The 21,703-nt window shown below is 37.6% G+C and overlaps 1 long non-coding RNA gene across 1 annotated transcript in view; it reads right to left on the bottom strand.

The window, feature by feature from the left end:
* Positions 1-21,363, bottom strand: part of LOC120862867 — a 43,743-nt gene extending 22,380 nt beyond the window's left edge. Inside the window, exons 1-2 of the long non-coding RNA XR_005720866.1 lie at positions 21,258-21,363; positions 4,959-5,064 (exon numbers count right to left, since the gene is read on the bottom strand). This is a non-coding gene — a long non-coding RNA (uncharacterized LOC120862867). The remainder of the gene's footprint in view (positions 1-4,958; positions 5,065-21,257) is intronic.
* Positions 21,364-21,703: the final 340 nt, after the last annotated feature.

Consider the following 21,703-nt stretch of genomic DNA (forward strand, 5'->3'; position numbering starts at 1 on the left):
TTACATTATACTTGTAAATTATAACAACCTATTAGGTATTGTATGCAAGATATTTTGAGTTGGTCAGCTACAAATTGAATGAATTAGCAGTTGCAAATTTCAAATAAAAATACAATCTGTAAGTCAGTACTGTATCAGTACCAATCTGAAGAAAAGAATTTGGTTATTTGAGACCATGATTTAATGAAAAGTTCATGTAAAGTCTTACTCCAAGAGTCCAAATAAGCAACACTTCTTGAATATTTAGAGAATGATCCAGATATAGTCCAAGGTTTGAAACTTTTGTCTCATCCAACCAAGCTAAAGACAAATTTATTTGGTCCACATAAGTCTTTTATTTGTTAATCTTTAAATGTGATCATTTTGATAGGGTGATGGTCTCACTGCCTCCCTTGACTTTCACATCTCCTCTCCCATCACTCATTTGGGTCCAGATTTCCTTTGTGTCTGAGACAATTAGGTGAGGACAGCTTCTTGATATGATCATTTCTTAAATTCCCTATCAGCCTTAGTGTCTTAGTCTGCAAGGGCTGCTATAGCAAAATACTGCAGACTGGATGGCTTAAACAACAGAAATGTATTTTCTCACAGTTCTGGAAACTGGGAGTCTCAGGTCAGGGTGCCTGAGATTGGATTCCAGTGAGAGCCTGTTTCCTGGCTTTATATGGTCTCCTTCTTGCTGTGCTGTCACATGGCAGAGAGCACGCGCTGCCGTCTCTTCCTCTTCTTAGCAAAGAAACTTCTATTAGATCAGGGTTCCACCCTTGTGATCTCATTTAAGTTTCATTACCTGCTAAAGCCCCTGTCTCCAATCTAGTTACATGGAGGGTTAGGGCTTCAACATACAAGCTTTGGAAGGACTCAGTTCAGTCCATAGCAGTTGGTAACCTTTAAGTTTAGTTAATGTAAAGCAACTTGAATGTTTACCTCATATAATTTGTTCAGTTTAATAAGTTCTTTAAGTATTTCTTTTTTAGCAATCAATGATTTTCCCTTTTTCATTTCTATCATATATGTCTTCCTAACACCATAAATCCCTAACTTGCATCATCTTCTATACATGCTTATAACTGATAAGAGTTAAATATTTTCAAAAATTTTTCTTAACTGAACTCAAATATAACTGAGTTTATACTGAAGGTAATAAAACAACAAAAAATCACTCTCATTTTTGGTTATAGATATATATCAATTTACCTAGCTAGTAAGAAAGAAGAAATTTATAGTCCAAAAGCAAGGGAGGGAGATTAGAGTTATATTTCTTCTGACATTTGGACTATAATAGCTTATGTGACTTGAGATAATTAGACAAAAACAGACAAGTAACCATCTCACTGTCCAAATGTTCACAGAGCGAGAGATAGCCTGTAAATAATACTGTCGCCTTTATGTTTCATCAGATTCTAATTCTACTGTTGTGAGATGGACATAAATCTGGGGACTCCAATTCCCTAATCTAAGGCAGTTTCTGATAGGCATATTATTCAAATGTTTGACTCCACCTTAGCTCCTGGAAGAGGCTCATAAACCATCATGTAGCAAATGTTTTGCCTATCAGTCTGTCACTTGGAAAGGAACATGTCATTTGTTAAATGGGAAGCTTAGGTTCTGCTATTACATTTAAAGAGAAATATTATTTGACATTTCATCCTGGAGCCCAATACAGTTTAAGTGAATAATCTAGCAATATTGCAGGATTCCAAGACTTTTGTTAGTAGTATCCACTTTTTGTCTACAGAAAGGCAGTCTTTGCCCTGAGCATGCTGCCACTGAGCAACTTCCCAAGGAGCCCACATTATCAGGCAACGCTGAGATCATGGGCTTTGTCAGCGCTTGCAGATGTGCTGCCTGGGACTTCATTAACATAATTGATTAGGAACTAGGACATATTTAGTATTAATCAAGCTGTTTTTAGTGAGGCTGATTATGCACAGTCCTTGATGCACTATTTTAGTCTGGAACTTCCTTAGGACCAAGTTGCAAGAAAATGGTATTATGTAAAAAGGAACTTACATGTGACACTAACCTATGCTCTTCGATTTGGAGAATACAGTTAAAACAGGTCAAAATGTAGGAGCTTAAACATATTTGCATTTTAATGTTTAAAAGAGGAGGGATTATATATAGACTAGATTATTAAGTTTGCTCACAGAAGATTGGAAACAATTTAGGGTTTTATCAGTCGAAATCGAAAAAAAAAAAAGACCTTGTTACGGGCGAGAGCATTCTGCACATCCATGAAGCCCTTAAATGCTTCCTTTGTGCTTTCATAGCGCTTAAAGCAATGAATTTCTCACAACACTTGCTTCTCATTCTGTGAAGTATCTGTTCATTTCTTATCTTGGGTCACTTCTCTAAGGCCCGAAGGTGTCTCTGGTCTTCCTAGAATTTCAGCCTCTCCCCACACCACACACTTTGTACACCATAATGAAATTATATTGCTTTGAATCTTCAGATGTAAAAACTAACCATATATTAAATCAGTTGTTTTCTTTGAATCCTGAAGGAAATTGCAGCCCACTCCAGTATTCTTGCCTGGAGAACCTCATGGACAGAGAAGCCTAGAGGGTCCATGGGATCACAAAGAGTCAGACATGATTTACAACTGAACAAAAACCAACCGTGGGATTCTCCAGGCAAGAATACTCTAGTGGGTCACCATTCCCTCTTCCAGGGGATTATCCTGAGCCAGAGATCAAATGAGGGTCTCCTGCATTGCAGGCAGATTCTTTACCTTCTGAACTACCAGGAAAGCCCTTACCACTATATGTTTTAGAATACATTTGGCCTTTGTCCAGGAAAATTAACTATAAGCATCATTGAAAAGATCTTGTATAATGGCAATCTTATGCAATCATTTCAGTCATTGTTGTCAATTTGCATTTAATTTTGGACACAATTTACCTGGAACTAACTTAAACAGAAAACCATGTTCAATGTAGTATTAATTCTTATGATTTTTCAAACAGTGTTAAATTTTGCGATGAATTAGTTTTCCTATCAACTGTGAGCTCTCATTGCTGCTGAAAGGCTTGCAAGTTCAAGCTACTGTAGTTACCCATACATTCCACAAGTGGGACAGGTCTATGTGAGTACCTCGCCTGCTTCACCAAATGGTTCCTTATTATATTAACATCACAGGTGGTTTTAACCCTTAACATGAGAGCCCATTTATCATGTTTGTCAGAGCTGTTTTTCTTAGGAGAGATTAGTCCGACTGCTCTAAGAGAGAGTCCTCAGTGATGAAACAAAAGAGCTTCAAGCAACATTTTCCATCCCCTTCCAAGCATCAAAAAAATCTGCTTCATTAAATCTTTATATTAGTACAATTGCTGGATATGATCCTGTTATTCTTTAATCACTGTTTCCACTGTGGAAGCAGTGACAGACTTTATATTTTTGTGTTCCAAAATCACTGCAGATCATGACTGCAACCATGAGATAAAAAGATGCTTGCTCTTTGGAAGAAAAGTTCTGACCAACCTAGACAGCATATTAAAAAGCAGAGACATTACTTTGCCTACAAAGGTTGATCTAGTCAAAGCTACAGTTTTTCCAGTAGTCATGTATGGATGTGAGAGTTTCACTATAAAGAAAGCTGAGCGCTGAAGAACTGATGCTTTTCAACTGTGGTGTTGGAGAAGATTCTTGAAAGTCCCTTGGACTGCAAGAAGATCCAACCCATCCATCCTAAAAGAAATCAGTCCTGAATATTCATTAGAAGGTCTGATGCTAAAGCTGAAACTCCAGTACTTTGGCCACCTGATGTGAAGAACTGACTCATTTGAAAAGACCTTGATGCTGGGAAAGATTGAACGCAGGAGGAGAAGGGGACAACAGAGGATAAGATGGTTGGATGGCATTCCCGACTCAATGGACATGAGTTTGAGTAAACTCTGGAAGTTGGTGATGGACAGGGAAGCCTGGTGTGCTACAGTCCATGGGGTTGCAAAGAGTCAGACATGACTGAGCGACTGAACTGAATTGATTCTTTAATCAACATTGCTGGATATTATTTTCTCTCCTCCTATTCAACACAACCCCCTCCACCACTACCAAAAATCATGTTTTATGTTCTCAATGATCTCTGAAGAATTAAAGACTTCAATCCACATGATTGATTACTGGATATTTAATGTAAACTGGCCGCACTGCATCTATTCTGGCAAAGATGTGGAAAGAAGATGTTATATGATCTCTTACTGGGTATATGTCTTATACTTAAATTACTTTTAATATTCCATTACAAACATAATTTGCAGTAATGGAACCAAATAAAGTAAGGTGAACTACTACTATATACCCTATCTTCTTCTTGAATAAACGTATAACTGGTACTAACTTAGTACTGCAGTTGTGAATAATATTATAAATGCAATCACACAAAAGTGGGCAAGAGAACTCTCAGGAGAAGACTAAAGTCCCAGCTTCCAATTGCAGCTTTGACACTAATCAGTTATATTATCTATGACAAATGGATTGACTTTATAGGGCCTCCATTTCTTCTACTGTCAACTGTGGAGACTGAACTTAAATAATCTCAGAGATAATTTGCTTTCACGCCGAGAGATCTCAAGCTTATTTTTTTCAGGCTGGTGGATTGGTAGTAAGCTGAATTAAGAGCAGAGTGAAGACTCCATGGTTTGGCCCAGTGTTTAAATAGCTGCTGTAGATGTGTAAGGTTGTGACCATGGTCTGGATACAGATGTCACACTGGGGGCAACCAGGCATGTCCCCGTGAAATGGATAATACTATGAAGCATTATTTTCTGAAGTTCAAAAGTGAGTTGTACAGGTCATAAAGGCTGTGAAAGTTAAGAGGAAGATGAAATATGATTGAGGCAAGGCTATGTGGTCAAATCACAAGGCTTGCATTGGGCCATAAAGAGTAAGTTGGTAGTATTTGTATGGAGGAGAAAGGAGCAATATAAGAAACTTATTATGAGATAATTTCTTACCGTAGGATGCATTCGAGGACAGTGTTCTACAGGAGCTAGTTACATTTTATTTACAGTTCTATTAAACTGGGAACTTTATCATCTTTGCTCTTCATTGAGATAGATCCTGAGAAGCAAAAAGCATAAAATAATAAAATAGAAATTTGGCCCAGGTTCTCATTCCATTAACTCTATGACACAGTAAATCTTGTTGAACTTTTGGGCAATACAATATTTTCCTTTGCTTTGAGGTGAACTTAACTCATATCTTTGTGCAGTTTTTAATGTAATTGACCTCTAGTTGTAAATTTTGATAACATAGGTAAACCATACTACTTTTGAGGCCTCTTTTACTTAGAAAGTTGCTATGAGGACTGCTTGAAATAATGTATTTAGCAACTTAGCACAATTAGGTACTTAGCTATTAGTTCCTATTATCATTATCATTTTTTTAATCAGCAAATTTGTACATATAGTAAATAATTAATTTTCATGGTAGATTTTTATTGATATCTGTAGAAATTAATATGGTAACTGCATTAATGTCATTAGTCAGCAATTGTGAAACTCTATAAAATTTCTTAATATAGGACTCTGGTCATATCCTGAAGAATTTTGTACACAAAACTGAATCATTTACCTTCCCCGGGCCCACCCCCCCGCCGCCCCCACCCATAGACTGCATGAGCCTGCTAAAACAACTGAGCAGAGGAGTAGTACAATTAGATTTGCATTTTAGATCACTGAGTCATCAATAAGTAAGGCGATAGTAAGGGAGGATGACAAAGGGTAGAGCTTGAAGGTTTAAAGGTAAGAAAAATGTAGGAGGCTACTGTTTATGAGGAAAAATCATGCTACTTTTGTTATAAACAATCACATTGAACCCTCAAAACAATTTCAAGCGTGAATATGATTTATATCATTTCAAGAGAAGATCAGAGGAATCAAATAAATTGCCTAAGATAACGCCATCCTAACAATGGTATAATTGGAATTGAAATTCAAATGTCTCATGCCCAGGATCAGTCTATTCCATTATCTAGAGCTAGCAATTAAAAGTTAGGGCTGAGCATAATTGCTAAAGTCTTATCTGACCTGGGTAAATGAATGGCACTTAATAATAAGAACAGGTTTGGGGAGACAATAAGGCGTTCAGTTTCAGACTTGCTTAGTGCATCAGGGTCCCTGGAACATTCAAAATGGATGATTAAGAGTGTTTAATGAATGTAGTGTTTATAAAGGTTTGAGCAGAGTTATAGTGAAGCACCCCAAGCCTGACCAACTCAGGATGCCTTTATCAGTCCCAGGCCTGAGGAGTCATGGAAATGGAGAGGTTTACAAATCCCCAAACATTGTAACTCTAAGAGAGATATGCCCAGCCAGAACTATGTCCTTTAGTAGAAGAACATATCATTGACAATTTGTAAAATTATGTATATAATATTCTCAGTGAGCCAGGGAGGTAGTTGGAGAATAAATATTCAACTATCTCTTTTTTTTTTCCTGTTCTATTATCTCTTGATATTGTTCTTATTGGCCACTACTGCTACTGCTGCTAAGTCGCTTCAGTCGTGTCTGACTCTGTGCGACCCCATAGACGGCAGCCCACCAGACTCCCCCGTCCCTGGGATTCTCCAGGCAAGAACACTGGAGTGGGTTGCCATTTCCTTCTCCAATGCATGAAAGTGAAAAGTGAAAGTGAAGTCAGTCGTGTCCAACTAGTAGCGACCCCATGGACTGCAGCCTACCAGGCTCCTCTGTCCATGGGATTTTCCAGGCAAGAGTACTGGTGTGGGTGCCATTGCCTTCTCCGTCCTATTGGCCAAACTAACCTGAATCCAGAGATTGTATTAATCCTTGGTTAACACAATCCATAAAGATGAGGGTGGATTTTGGACCTGGAGAGAAAATGAAGACTCTGCCATGTGTTGAGCAGCATGTTAAGTGGGATTCACATAAGTGGTCATCTCCAGCAGACAACTTAAGCTAGGAGTCTGGAGTTCAAAAATGAGAGAGCTACAGACACTGCAGTCATAAACTTAATCTGAGCATAGCATTTCTGGAAGCATGTCAGGGGGAATTCTAGTTCCATGTTATTCTTGGTGAAAAAGAATCATAGTGTAATGCTTTGGGTCTGCATAATGTGTTGTTTTCCTTTTTGGACAGTCTTAATGTATATAATTGGGCTTCCCTTGTGGCTCAGCTGGTAAAGAATCTGCCTGCAATGTGGGAGACCTGGGTTCGATCCCTGGGTTGGGAAGATCCCCTGGAGAAGGGAAAGGCTACCCACTCCAGTATTCTGGCCTGGAGAATTCCTTGGACTATACAGTCCTTGGGGTCACAAAGAGTCGGACACGACTGAGCGACTTTCACCTCACTTCATTTCAATGTATACAATTATATTAAAAAGAACCATGAAATTCTTATTAGAAAACTATTTAATTATTTTTAACCTCAGTGATGCTCACAATTTGTGATCGAAGAAGCATTACTGTTCCCAGTAATACTTATTGAGCTCCCAAGGAACAGGAGATCTTAAAAATATCCTATGTCATGTAAACTTTCATTTTGAATATAACTAAATGGCAGGCCAGTCATGAGTTTGAGTGAGGTTTAGGGCATCCAAGAAGGAAAATGTGGGAATAACATTGTCTTGGAGTTCTCCAGAGAAATAGAGTCAATACATGGGCACACACATACTGCCCCCCTATTCACACACACACAAACACACACACCCAGCAGGGCAGGGAGAGGGGAGAAATAGACAGTTATTCTAATAAATTCGTTCATGCAATCATGTGATTTGGGGTGCTGGTGAGTCTGAAGTGCATCGGGCATGTCTGGGAACAGTTAATATTGTTTTCTCAAGTCCAAAGGCAGACTAGAGGCAGAATTCCTTCTTTTTAGAAAATGTCATTCTTTTCTCTTAATGCCTTCAACTGATTGGCAATCTACTTTACTCAAAGTCTACTGATTTAAATATTAATCACATCTAAAAAATACCTTAGAGCAACAATTAGAATGGTTTTGACCAAGTAACTGTTACTATGGCCTAGTCAAAATGAACCTTACCAAATGTCATCACATAAGATTAACCATCAAAAACATCAGCAGAAGACAGACTAGAAAGCCAAATATGAAAAAATAATGAGAAAAGAAAGGGTACAACAAAGCCAAGAGCCCCAGAGAGATGGATATGACAAAAATTGGCCAGGGTCCTTTAGATTTGTTGATTAGAAGATCTTGGTGACCTACTGCTATACCCTACCCATAAATGAGGGTATAGCAATCAGGAGTCTGAACTAAAGATCCACTGGTTCATATTAGTTTCTTAACTCTCTGAAATGACTCAGCTTCCTCATCTAAAAAGTTTTATTTTCAACATAATAATCTCCAAATTCTGTTTCATCTCCACAATTTTATCATGCTTGAGGCTTTTATTTCATTCATTTTCCTCCCTACATATTTATTTCATTTCCTTTGTGTTACACAAGGGCTAATCCCTACTTCTGAGGGAAAAATGAACCATCTATTTCAGTCTTAAAATTTTTCCAACATTTTGTTGTTTTTAAACTCTTTATTTTCAGATGATTTTAGATTAACAGAATAATTGTAAAGATAATATACAGATTTCAAATATATTTTTCCTCTAATGTTTTCATTTTACATAACCATGATTCACCTACCAAGACTAAGAAATAAACTTTGGTACACTAGTCACTGAACTACAGACTGAATTCACCTTTCACCTTTCAATTATTTGTAAAAAATAATTTAAATTATTCTTTCTTACATGTGTGATGAGGACACAAATATTAACAGAAGTATTCATAGCTTTTCCCCACCACCTTAATGCTGAAGGAATATTCTAGATATGCCTGGGCAGCTCCTGAGTGCTTATATTATACTTAGGACTCAGGATATGTTAGCTGAGAAAAAAAAAATTGGAAAAAGCTCAAATAATTAAATTAATTCATGTTTGAACAAGGGATAGTCCCCAGAAGAAAACATAAAATTTGGACAGTGAGAAAAGAACTCGAGAAGGGAATAGGAGAGTCAGCATGGGCTGGAGTAAGTTTTTAGTGTGCTTTCCAGAAAGAGAGGCTTCCTTGGTGGTTCAGATGGTAAGGAGTCTGCCCTCAATGCAGAAGGCCTGAGTTCGATCCCTGAGTTGGGAAGATCCCCTAGAGAAGAAAATGGCAACCCACTCCAGTATTCTTGCCTGGGCAATCCCATAGATAGAGAAGCCTGGTGGGCTGCGGTCCATGGGGTCCCAAAGAGTCGAACACAGCTGAGCAACTAACACTTCCAGAGAGAGAAGGTTTTTGGAAGAGCTGCTATGATGAGAGAGGACTGGGGAATCCAAAAAGAGAGAACCTTTAACGTTTTGCTTTGGGTCATACAACATTAGCTATTTTGAGAGACCTCAGGAAAGAAAGATTTAAATGTATCTTCAACTCTTCCTTGAATTTTAAACTGCCATTTCTTTTGATTGCAGCACTGTACAGGGCTAGGCATGGGGTAACACAGTTATGTGGAGCTAATATGCTGGAACAAGTATAATTCAGCTTAGTATCAAGGAAAAGTAGGTAAGCCATAACAACTGACTTGACTAAATTAAGGGGAAAAAATAGAAACACAAAAAACAAATAGGTGGAAGAGTGTCAAGAAAAAGGAAATGTAAGGACATATTCCGTATATGAAATATAATAGCCTAATGGCTCAGATGGTAAAGAGTCTGCCTGCAATGCAGAAGACCCGGATTCAATCCCTGGGTTGGGAAGATCCTTTGGAGAAGGAAATGGCAGCCCACTCCAGTATTCTTGCCTGGAAAATACTATGAACGGAAGAGTCTGGCAGGCTATAGTGCATGGGGTCACAAAGAGTCAGACATGACTGAGTGACTTCACTTTCATTTTCATGAAATACAAATCTGCATTTTTGTTGTTGTTCAATCTCTCAGTTGTCCAACTCTTTTCAACCCCATGGACTGCAGCATGACAGGCTTCCCTGTCATTCACTGTCTCCTGAAATTTGCTCAAACTCATGTCCATTGAGTGGATGATGCTATCCAACCATTTTGTTCTCTGCCACCCCCATTCTGTTCCTGCTCTCAGTCTTTCCCAGTATCAGGGTCTTTTCCAGAGTTGGCTCTTCACCATCAGGTGGCCAAAGCATTGGAGCTTCAGCTTTAGCATCAGTCCTTCCAGTGAGTATTCAGAGTTGATTTCCTTTAGAATTGACTGGTTTGAATTCCTTGCTGTCCAAGGGATTCTCAAGAGTCTTCTCTAGCACCAGTTTGAAAATATCAGTTCTTGGGCACTCAGCCTTCTATATGGTCTAACTCTCACATCCATACATGGCTACTGGAAAAACCACAGCTTTGACTACATGGACCTTTTTAGGCAAAGTGATATCTCTGCTTTTTAATATGCTCCTTGGGTTTGTCTTTTAGTACACATTAAATATTCTTAAGAAACTTACATCTCCAAAGTTAAAACTTTTCTATCTTGTTATAATAGTCTTGATTTCCCATTATTGATTGAAAATGTTTTTTGTGAAAATCATTAACTTTACCCATAATAAGATAAAGAAATTATGTTTTTCTTCCCCCATACATCTGACAATATAGCAAGGAATGTCATCTGATTTGACAGTCCAGTAGCAATATTTTTATTCTGGAGAACCCCAGAATAAAAAATTAAAAAATCAAGAGATGACAACCAAAAATCAGGGAAGAGTAAGGGGCTTTCTGTTGATGAAGGCCAGCTTTTTGGCTCAGAGATCTTTCATAACTTTCATGCTGATATTAAGAATGAGATTTTTTTCCCTATATTTTGACCAAAGAGAAAATTAGGGATGAGAAGTTTTGTGAATAAGAGTGAATGTGATTTTTATAGCTTCCTTATTATGAAATTTTAATTGGAACCTTCTTGTGCCAGCAAATTTCTCCTAGAAAGCATTTTACAAGAAAGAGCCAGGTTCCCTCCAAAGCTCTAGTTTATAAGTACCATTTTTTCATCATAAAACATTTATTTGCTATTTGTTTCAGCTTAACCTAAATGTTTCTTTTTGTTTTATAAACTTCTTAGAATCCCCATTGAGATTATTCATTCTCTCTAGTACTGATGGAAAAACTGGCTACACTCTCAAAGCCAGGTCTGTTTTACCCAAATGGAGTAAGGAGTCTTGGCAATTGTTCATATGATAAATGGTGACAGATACTTGCTTAAATTATGTAAGAATTTTGTGTAAAAAAATTTGATCTACTAGACTAGACCTTCCTTATATTAGGAAGAAGACCAAAATTGCGTTAATGGTTTCATATAATTTATGAATGATGATGAAACTTATGTGGTCTATCATTTGAAATAAAGTTGAATTCCATATATTAATTACAACTAGAAAATTTGCATTCGTTGAAAGGGTACTTATTTCCTTTATAAATATTGATATGTATTATGCTTGGGCTTCCCTGATAGCTCAGTTGGTAAAGAATCTGCATGCAATGCAGGAGACTCTGGTTCAGTTCCGGCATCAGGAAGATCTGCTGGAGAAGGGCTATGTAACCCACTCCAGTATTCTTGGGCTTCCCTTGTGCTCAGCTGGTAAAGAATTCACCTGCAATGCGGCAGATCTGGGTTCAATCCCTGGGTTGGGAAGATCCACTGGAGAAGGGAAAAGCTACCCACTCTAGTATTCTGGCCTAGAGAATTCCATGGACGTCCATGGGGTCACAAAGAGTCGGACAGGACTGATCGACTTTCACTCTCATGCATTAAGCTTAATGTCAGTAATTAAAAGGCTTCAATTAAAAATCACATTTATAAATGTACCCAATAACCGGTAACTTTTGGTAATGTTAAAGTCAAATTTTATTTCAAAATAACTATTGAGTCTTTCTAATTTATTTAGTAACTGAAGCCCTAAATTTTCAAGGATCTGTTATAAAAATAGCCATATCTTTGAAATAATACTTTAGAGTAATGTATACTTTGATTTTAAATGATAACCAACTTTTTTCTTAAATATCAATAATTTAGTCACATACAGGAAAAACTCAATTCTATGATGTTTTTAGGTATTTTTGACATTTTAAAGGCAACAAAGTGCTTTTGCAATTCATTTCTAGCTACAGACAAATGTAGGAAATGTATATAGATAAAAATATGGAAAAGGTAATTATATGTAAATAATATGATTTTGAAAATTGACAGTTACTAGAAATGAATCTTATATTTATATTTTCCTTACCTTGTAGAAAGATGCAATAGAAAATTTATACCTAAAATATCTTCAGCAAGCAATGATTCTGCATAAAAACTACATTTTAAAAGGGTTAAAAAGTTTTTAGATAAACTCCAAATAATTGTAGCACCAAGAAAATAAATAAATAAAATAAAAAAGAACAAAAAAGAAAATGCAAAATACTCTCTTTGAAGCTATTCAGAGATGAGTGTGTGGATCGAGAGCTTCTCATTTGAGTCTAAGACTCAAAAAACTTTAATTGAGCATTTGCTTCTGAGAATGTAAAAGCATTGAGAGGGAAAATAAATACAGAAGGAAAAAGAACAGATGTGGCAATCTTTATCTATATAAACATAATCCATTCAAAAATAATGCAATCATTTTATTGTTTATAAAGGTTTTTTTCATTTTTGAAAGGTTTGGGTGCAGTCTATCCATTTCAAATGTGAATTTTAATTAACAAATTTTTTTTGCAATTTGAAATATATAAAATAATCTTTCCCTTTGCATTCTCTTTTGCATACTAAATTCAGAAACAACAAAACAAAAAAATTGTCATTATGTCAGAGAACTTTGGATGTGAGAGACCTAAAAGACAAGCTTCACAAAGATAGGTTAGAAGCTGGCACTTCTTTTCTTCCCACACCTTAGTTCATTTGTAAGTTTTTGTTAGGGTCAGTCTACTGCAAACTTCATATTCCATATTGTAGGGGAAAGAACAGAGTTTTCAGTGATCCTTAGTTTTAAATCCTTGTTGTGTCACTTACATGATTTGTGAATTTGTGCAAGTTACTCATCTTTCCTAAGCCTGTTTTATCCCACAAAGGATATGTAGACTTTCATCTGGGAACTAAGTATATACTCTAACACATATAAGGTCATGTGCTGTATTCTGTTATAGTATTCTACTGCAGTGTAATTTTATATCACCTTAAAATCAGTTTCATTAAACCAAACTAACACAATATTTTGGCCTTGTTCTGATCATATAAAATAGCTATTTATGTTACCGAATCCAAGCACACTCTGCTCACCGCACAACAAGCCAATATACCCGAGAGACAAGACATTGAGGCAAGGAATACAACTTTATTAGGAAAGCCAGCTGATTGAGAAGATAGCAGGTTAATGTCTCAAAATAACTATCTTGTCAGGGTCTGGATGCCAGGTTCTTTTATAGAACAGAGAGCCAGAGAAGTTGAGGAAGTAAAGTAAAATGCCATTATCTTGCAAATATCTCCTGGAATGGCCAACCTCAGGGAGGGGATATGATAACCTCTTTGGCCTTAGAAAGCATCACTACGAACAAAGCTAGTGGAGGTGATGGGATTCCAGTTGAGCTGTTTCAAATCCTGAAAGATGATGCTGTGAAAGTGCTGCACTCAATATGCCAGCAAATTTGGAAAACTCAGCAGTGGCCACAGGACTGGAAAAGGTCACTTTTCATTCCAATTCCAAAGAAAGGCAATGCAAAAGAATGCTCAAACTACTGCTCAATTGCACTCATCTCACACGCTAAAAAGCAATGCTCAAAATTCTCCAAGCCAGACTTCAGCAATACGTGAATCGCGAACTCCCTGATGTTCAAGCTGGTTTTCGAAAAGGCAGAAGAACCAGAGATCAGATTGCCAACATCTGCTGGATCATGGAAAAAGCAAGAGACTACCAGAAAAACATCTATTTCTGCTTTATTGACTATGCCAAAGCCTTTGACTGTTTGGTTCACAATAAACTGTGGAAAATTCTGAAAGAGATGGGAATACCAGACCACCTAACCTGCCTCTTGAGAAATCCATATGCAAGTCAGGAAGCAACAGTTAGAACTGGACATGGAACAACAGACTGGTTCCAAATAAGAAAAGGAGTACATCAACGCTGTATATTGTCACCCTGCTTATTTAACTTCTATGCAGAGTACATCATGAGAAACGCTGGGTTGGAAGAAACACAAGCTGGAATCAAGATTGCTGGGAGAAATATCAATAACCTCAGATATGCAGATGACACCACCCTTATGGCAGAAAGTGAAGAGGAACTCAAAAGCCTCTTGATGAAAGTGAAAGAGGAGAGTGAAAAAGTTGGCTTAAAGCCGAACATTCAGAAAATGAAGATCATGGCATCTGGTCCCATTACTTCATGGGAAATAGATGGGGAAACAGTGGAAACAGTGTCAGACTTTATTTTTTTGGGCTCCAAAATCACTGCAGATGGTGACTGCAGCCATGAAATTAAAAGACGCTTACTCCTTGGAAGAAAAGTTATGACCAACCGAGATAGTATATTCAAAAGCAGAGACATTACTTTGCCGACTAAGGTCCATCTAGTCAAGGCTATGGTTTTTCCTGTGGTCATGTATGGATGTGAGAGTTGGACTGTGAAGAAGGCTGAGCGCCGAAGAATTGATGCTTTTGAACTGTGGTGTTGGAGAAGACTCTTGAGAGTTCCTTGGACTGCAAGGAGATCCAACCAGTCCATTCTGAAGGAGATCAACCCTGGGATTTCTTTGGAAGGAATGATGCTAAAGCTGAAGCTCCAGTACTTTGGCCACCTCATGTGAAGAGTTGACTCATTGGAAAAGACTCTGATGCTGGGAGGGATTGGGGGCAGGAGGAGAAGGGGATGACCGAGGATGAGATGGCTGGATGGCATCATGGACTCGATGGACGTGAGTCCGAGTGAACTCCGGGAGTTGGTGATGGACAGGGAGGCCTGGCGTGCTGTGATTCATGGGGTCTCAAAGAGTTGGACACGACTGAGCGACTGAACTTACTCTTCGAGCCATTCACAGGTGAGCAGGGTCAGACAGCATATTAAAAAGCAGAGACATCACTTTGCCAACAGAGATCCATATAGTCAAAGCTACGGTTTTTCCAGTAGTCATGTACTGGTATGAGAGTTGGACCATAAAGAAGACTAAAAACCTAAGAATTGATACTTTTGAATTATGGTGCTGGAGAAGACTCTTGAGAGTCCTTTGAACAGCAAGGAGATCAAACCAGTCAATCCTAAAGGAATCAACCCTAAATGCTCATTGGAAGGACTCATGCTGACGTTCCAATACTTCGGCCACCTGATGGGTAGAACCTACCCATTGGAAAAGACCCTGATGCTGAGAAAGATTGAGGCAAAAGAAGGGGGCAGCAAAGAATGAGATGATTAAAGACATCACTGACTCAATGAAAATGAATTTCAGCAAACTCTGAGAGATAGTGGAGGATAGAGAAATCTGGCATGCTGGAGTCCACGAAATCACAAAACGTCCAACAGGACTTTGTGACTGAACAACGATAACAGAGTCATATTATCTTCCTATGAGCTGAACAAAGGCTGAACAAAGGCACTTTTAGTTTAATAATCAGGCAGAGGAGTAGAATTCCCTGAGGCTGGCATTACGTATGACTACAGTAATAAAAGCAAAAAAAGCAAAGGTTAAAATCAAAGAAATATATCCATCATGGAGTCAGAATTGGCTCTTCCTTGCAACATGGAGAACACGTTTCCACAGTCTTTTTTGAAGCTTAAAGAAGTGTCCATAATCTGGTATCTTGAAAATGTTTGGATTTACACTAATTAGCTCTGCATGCCTTTGGACATCTACTTCATGAATGGTACTGTTTCACAAAGAGTTGTCAGCCTTTACCTACTGGACAGGAGTAGGCACTCAGCAGGCACCTCCTTCGGCTGGAATTGAGAGTAACTTGCATACTCATCTCAGAATTCACATACCATTTTCCCAGGAGCAGCTTTTGCACTTTCATGTGGTGCTCTTGGATTTGGGCCTCTGCTGCCTCCATTATATGCAGAGTACATCATGAGAAATGCTGGATGAAGTACAAACTGGAATCAAGGTTGCCAGGAGAAATATCAATAACCTCAGATTGATAATAACCTCAGAAATATCAATAACCTCAGGCAGAAAGTGAAGCAGAACTAAAGAGCCTCTTGATGAAAGTGAAAGAGGAGAGTGAAAAACTTCGCTTAAAGCTCAACATTCAGAAAACTAAGATCATGGCATCAGTCCCATCACTTCATGGCAAATAGATGGGATTAAAGTGGAAACAGTATCTGACTTTATTTTTCTGGGCTCCAAAATCACTGCAGATGGTGATTGCAGCCATGAAATTAAAAGATACTTGCTCCTTGGAAGAAAAGTTATGACCAACCTAGACAGCATATTAAAAAGCAGAAATATTACTTTGCCAAAAAAGGTCCATCTAGTCAAGGCTATGGTTTTTCCAGTAGTCACATATGGATATGAGAGTTGATCTATAAAGAAAGCTGAGTGCTGAAGAGTTGATGCTTTGGAACTGTGGTGTTGAAGACTCTTGAGAGTCCCTTGGACTGCAAGGAGATCCAACCAGTTCATCCTCAAGGAAATCAGTCCTGAATATTCATTGGAAGGACTGATGCTGAAGCTGAAACTCCAATACTTTGGCCACCTGATGCGAAGAACTGACTCATTTGAAAAGACCCTGATACTGGGAAAGATTGAAGGCAGGAGGAGAAGGGGATGACAGAGGATGAGATGGTTGGATGGCATCACCAACTCAATGAACATGGGTTTGGGTGGACTCTGGGAGTTGGTGATGGACAGGGAGGCCTGGCATGCTGAAGTCCATGGGATCGCAGAGTCGGACAGAACTGAGTGACTGAACTGAACTGAACTGAACTGAACTGAACTACGTCCCTTAATGAAAGTGAAGTGTTAGTCTCTCAGTCAGGTCCAACTCTTTGCAACCCCATGAACTATAGCCCACAAGAATCCTCTGTCCGTGGAATTTTCCAGGCAAGAATACAGGAGTGGTTAGCCATTCCCTTCTCAGGGTATCTTCCTGACCCAGGGATTGAACCCAGGTCTCCCACATTGCAGGCAGATTTTTTACAATCTGAGCCACCCTGTCTCCACCCATAATGCCCCTAAATCCATGTTGTAACTGTAAACTTTATCCCTTGTTAATATCAAACCCAAAATTCCTTGAAGGAATAGTTTAAGATTTAAACCCTGGCAAAGGATTTGACTTAAGGTTACCTGATCATTTATTGATTTGTTGACATAAACCAACTGTTTATATAAGGCTCTGGGCAGTCACTGGAAAATGCTCTAGAATTTCTGGTTGTGAATTGTTGTTAGTAGCTGATAACGAGAAAAACTGACCTCTAAGAAAAATTCAGCATTCACTAAAGGAAAAGTCAAGGGAAAGACTGGATTCTTTTCTGAAAAGCCAGTTTCCTTTACTCCATATAACTCAAGTGAAGAGTTTTGCTATTACAGTAACCTAATTACAATGTAAAGAGAGGTACTCCCACCATGTGTCTATAGTGTTGCATTCCTTCAAGAATCCCAGACAAAATTAGAAGGCAATTTTTTTGGGGGAAAAAAAAGGAAAACATGAAGAAGAGTATTATTACTGAATCCTTTTACTTTCTTAGTCTTGCAACATGGTCACACAATCTAGTGGGACACTGGCACCCACCACTCAGCAGCAGCCAAAATTCCTCGTAAAACATGACTCATCACAATACAGTTACTCTGCTTGAAACCTGTCAGTGACTTCCTACCTTACTCAGAATAAAATGGAAAATTATTGTGAACAAGATTCGATGTGATTGTCCCAGCTACATCTCTGACCATTTCTCTTCCCACTCTCCTCCTACATCTGCTGCTCCAGCCACTCTGGTCCCCATGCTCTTCTTTGAATATAGCTAGAATGCTCCTCTTTGAAGGTCTTGGCACATATGTTTCCTCTGCAGGAAGATTGTTCTCCCTAGGAGCCTACTTTTGTTCAAGCATCTTTTCAAATGGTGCTCATTCAAAAAGGTATAACCCTATTCCTCTTAAAAAAAAAAAAAAAAAAAAGCCACTTCCCATTCCCTCATACTCTAATCCTCTAAACCTAGATTTGTATTTTTTCTGACCCTTATTATCATATGACTTTATATACATGTATATATGTATTCATATATAATGCATACATATAAACATATTCATTAAGACTTAAAAATGGACTTTTCTCTAGCCTTAAAATATTTTAAGCCATAGCAATCAGAGAACATAAGCAGCTATTTACAAATTGAAAGCTTTTTAAGTTAACTATTCTCAGAAAAATTAGGAAATAGATGCAAGATGAGACATACTTCCTTTGGAGAAATAAAGGAATAGACAAGTGAAGAGAGACTTGAGTATATTCTACTCATTCCCCCTGCCTTTTATGGTTGAAGACAGAAGATTTGTTACAGTTGCATTATGCAGAAACTACTATTTATAGAATAACTGGAATCCACTTCTTCATTCCAACACAATGCCCCTTCATAGCATGTTAATTCCTATTTGTTTCTTAAAGTTTCACAATATATAATATTCCTGATATAGTCTCCCTCAACACAGAAAAATCAGAATTAATGTGCATTTACTCAGATCAACAAATGTCACACTTAGAAAAACTGAAGATTTTATGTAGTCAGATTTTGATTGTTTCAAAAATATAGGAATATATGCTATCAGTATTTTTTTTGAACGTCCACTCTTGTCCAAGCACTTTGGCTCAGTTTCTTCACAATAAGTTGGCGAGGTAGATTTTACTAGTTCCCTTTTTCAAATGAGGTAAATGGAATTCAGTGTGTTACGGCACGTTGCAATGTCACAACCAGAAGGGGTCAGAGACAGAATTCAGACCAAAGTCAGCCGTGCTAGCACCCTTCCATCGTCCCTTGTTTCATTCCTCTCTGCAGATAACAATGGAAAGCTCTGATAGTCATTAGTGTAACTGAACTTATCTGTTTATGTGAAGTTTTCCATGCTGTACTGTGACTGGGGCTCCAGGTCAACCTCTGCCACTCTAAAGAAACAAGGTGACAGTGACGAGGTGTGTTGGAATGCATTGTTATGAAAGAAGCATGTCATTTATTTAACTGGGACCAAGAATACATCAATCCTGGCCACAGAGAGTTACAAAAGCATGTAAATTTTGGATAATCTCTACACAAGAAAGGCATGAGTGGGGAGAACAAAACATAAGATGAAAATGAAGCATTTGCATTTGTTTGCTCGTTTTGCTAGGAACAGGCATCTTCAAAAGCTTTACAATTATAATTAACTATTGTGCATTCTCTGGCTTTGAGATGGCATAAAAACATTTAAAAGCAAGAGAAAAGCCCATTGTAAGGGCTTAGGAAGTAAAAAGTAAGTCATTTAATTTTTCTTTCATCTGATGTTAATTTATGCAGAAGCTAATAACATATTTGTGGCTCAGAGCTGCTTATTGTGGAGAGGATTTCTCTCTCAGCCAGTCTTTCCTGTGATCCCTACCAGATAGAGCCATCATTTCCCAGCCTATGACACTTTCTCAGAGAAAGGCACTATACTGATAAGTTCACACTCTATGGACACACTTAATTGCTAACCCTCTGAGAACCGATGATATAAAATGTCCTAACTCTTCTCTAGCTGTTACTAACAAAACAGCAAACAAATTGGAGGAGAGCATGAGGAGGAAATTGGATATGTGGGTGCATAGTCAGGTGGAAAGAAAGGAGTGTTGTTGACTACTGAAGGAGAAAAATGTCAAGGGAAGGAGAGTCTTCATATAAGAAACATGGATTACTTTTATATCCAAGAAGGAGATAATTAAATTGTTGTACCTTTTATAAATGAAAAACTTAATTTCTCTGCTGCCAGATCACATAGAGAATAGATGGTAGTACTTGAAGAAATGCAGGGATCTTCAGAAGTTGATATTTTAAATAAATTAACCATGAATAAAGTAAGTCCCATAATGACAGCTTAAAGGTCTAATTCATAAAAATGTTATTAAAGTACATTATTTATACCTGCTTTTTGTGGATTTCTGTTCTTATTCATGACTCTTTCAGTGTATAGCCATAATCATAGGAAGAGTGTATAATGGAAGCATTAATCAATCTGAACTAAAGCAAGGATACTGTATCACCACAATAAAATCCCAGCTATATTAATATAAAGGGTAGAATTTATTACACAAGGTAATTCTCTTTAAAAAAAAATGAAAAGAATGTCTTCCATCTTATGGCCTCAAATACCTACTTTCATTCCCAAGTTTAATATAAGATGAACTAATTGTCATGAACTTTTTAATAAAATATTTATTCATCTACATTATGAAACTTAGAGACTCAGATACTAAGTTGGATACTAAATTGTGATCTCATCATGACTATGGCATTGATTTTTAAGATAGGCTAAGAAATATTTACAGTTAGTCTCTGTGTTAATTAACTCCTTTTCTGACACGTGGCTTCCGATGGTAATGTTTATTAGCAAATGCCAATTCAATTGTCTGGCATATGTATCTATTTAGATAAGATGGAAAATTTCCTGCAACATAAAATTTTCCCCAGAGAAGCTGAAAATACTGATACTTAAATCAAAAGTATATTTATTCAGAATTTTAAACATGATTTACATATTTAATATGGATAAACCTTTAGGAAAAAGCAAAGTAGAATTCACTTGGTTTATTTCTGACTCTAGAACTATCAAAATCTGACTTCTTGACTTTCTACTTCTGATTAGATGAGCTGTAATGGTACACTGTAGATACATTTAGACAGAGTGTGAATATATTTCTCCCTACCACACTAACTTATCTCTAAGAGTCATGAAAAGAGGTTCTTTATAAATTATACTTCTGACACTGAAAGAAAGGGTTGTGTTTGATCTTGTAGGTAAAAAAATCTCTATACCTAAGGGAATGAATTAATTCCTGTATTTAATAAGATGCAGTCATTAGTAGGCAACTTAAGCATTCATACTAGAACTACACATTGAATTTCTTCAGCATAGTAACAATCTCATAATAGTTCTGGGTAATAAAAATCTTTGAATGCCTGGAATTTATACTTGAGTTGAGGAGACAAATCACAAACAGAAAGGTATTTCAAATATAAGGTAAATCGTACTACTAACTGAAGATAAAAATCAGTCAGTTTCCGACATTAACTGTGCTTATAGCTGCCTCACACCTAAAAGTACTGATATACCATTTTAAAAACTGTGTACTTCTACATGACTTTGTTATTTGAAATGAGATCACTTACCAGAAAAATGTCCAGGGATGTCTAGTTGTTACATGGCTATCACTGGCCACCATTTGAGTTTCCTCTGCCCCTCAGACCAAGGTTTTCTCAAATATCTGAAAGAGAAATCCTCCATGAAGAAGTCTAGAGGCCCCACAAACTGTCAAACCATTCTATGTGTCAGTCAGTTTTACTGCAACCTCTGGGTGAAAAGATAGTCTGAGCACACTGATTGATAGAGCCACTCAAAAAGGGCAGTGGAAGTTATGTCCCCAGTACAGTGCCAGACAAATGTCACCAGACTCCAAATGTCTATTGACAAGAGGCAGATTTGAAAAACAGTAAAATCAAAATAGATATCATTAATGGCCTACTGTGGGCTTCCCTGGTGACTCAGGCAGTAAAGAATTTGCCCACAATGCAGGTGACCTGGGTTCAATCTCTGGGTTGGAAAGATCCCCTGGAGA

Source organism: Oryx dammah, unplaced genomic scaffold, assembly GCF_014754425.2.
Source record: "Oryx dammah isolate SB20612 unplaced genomic scaffold, SCBI_Odam_1.1 HiC_scaffold_4, whole genome shotgun sequence".
Lineage (NCBI taxonomy): Eukaryota > Metazoa > Chordata > Mammalia > Artiodactyla > Bovidae > Oryx > Oryx dammah.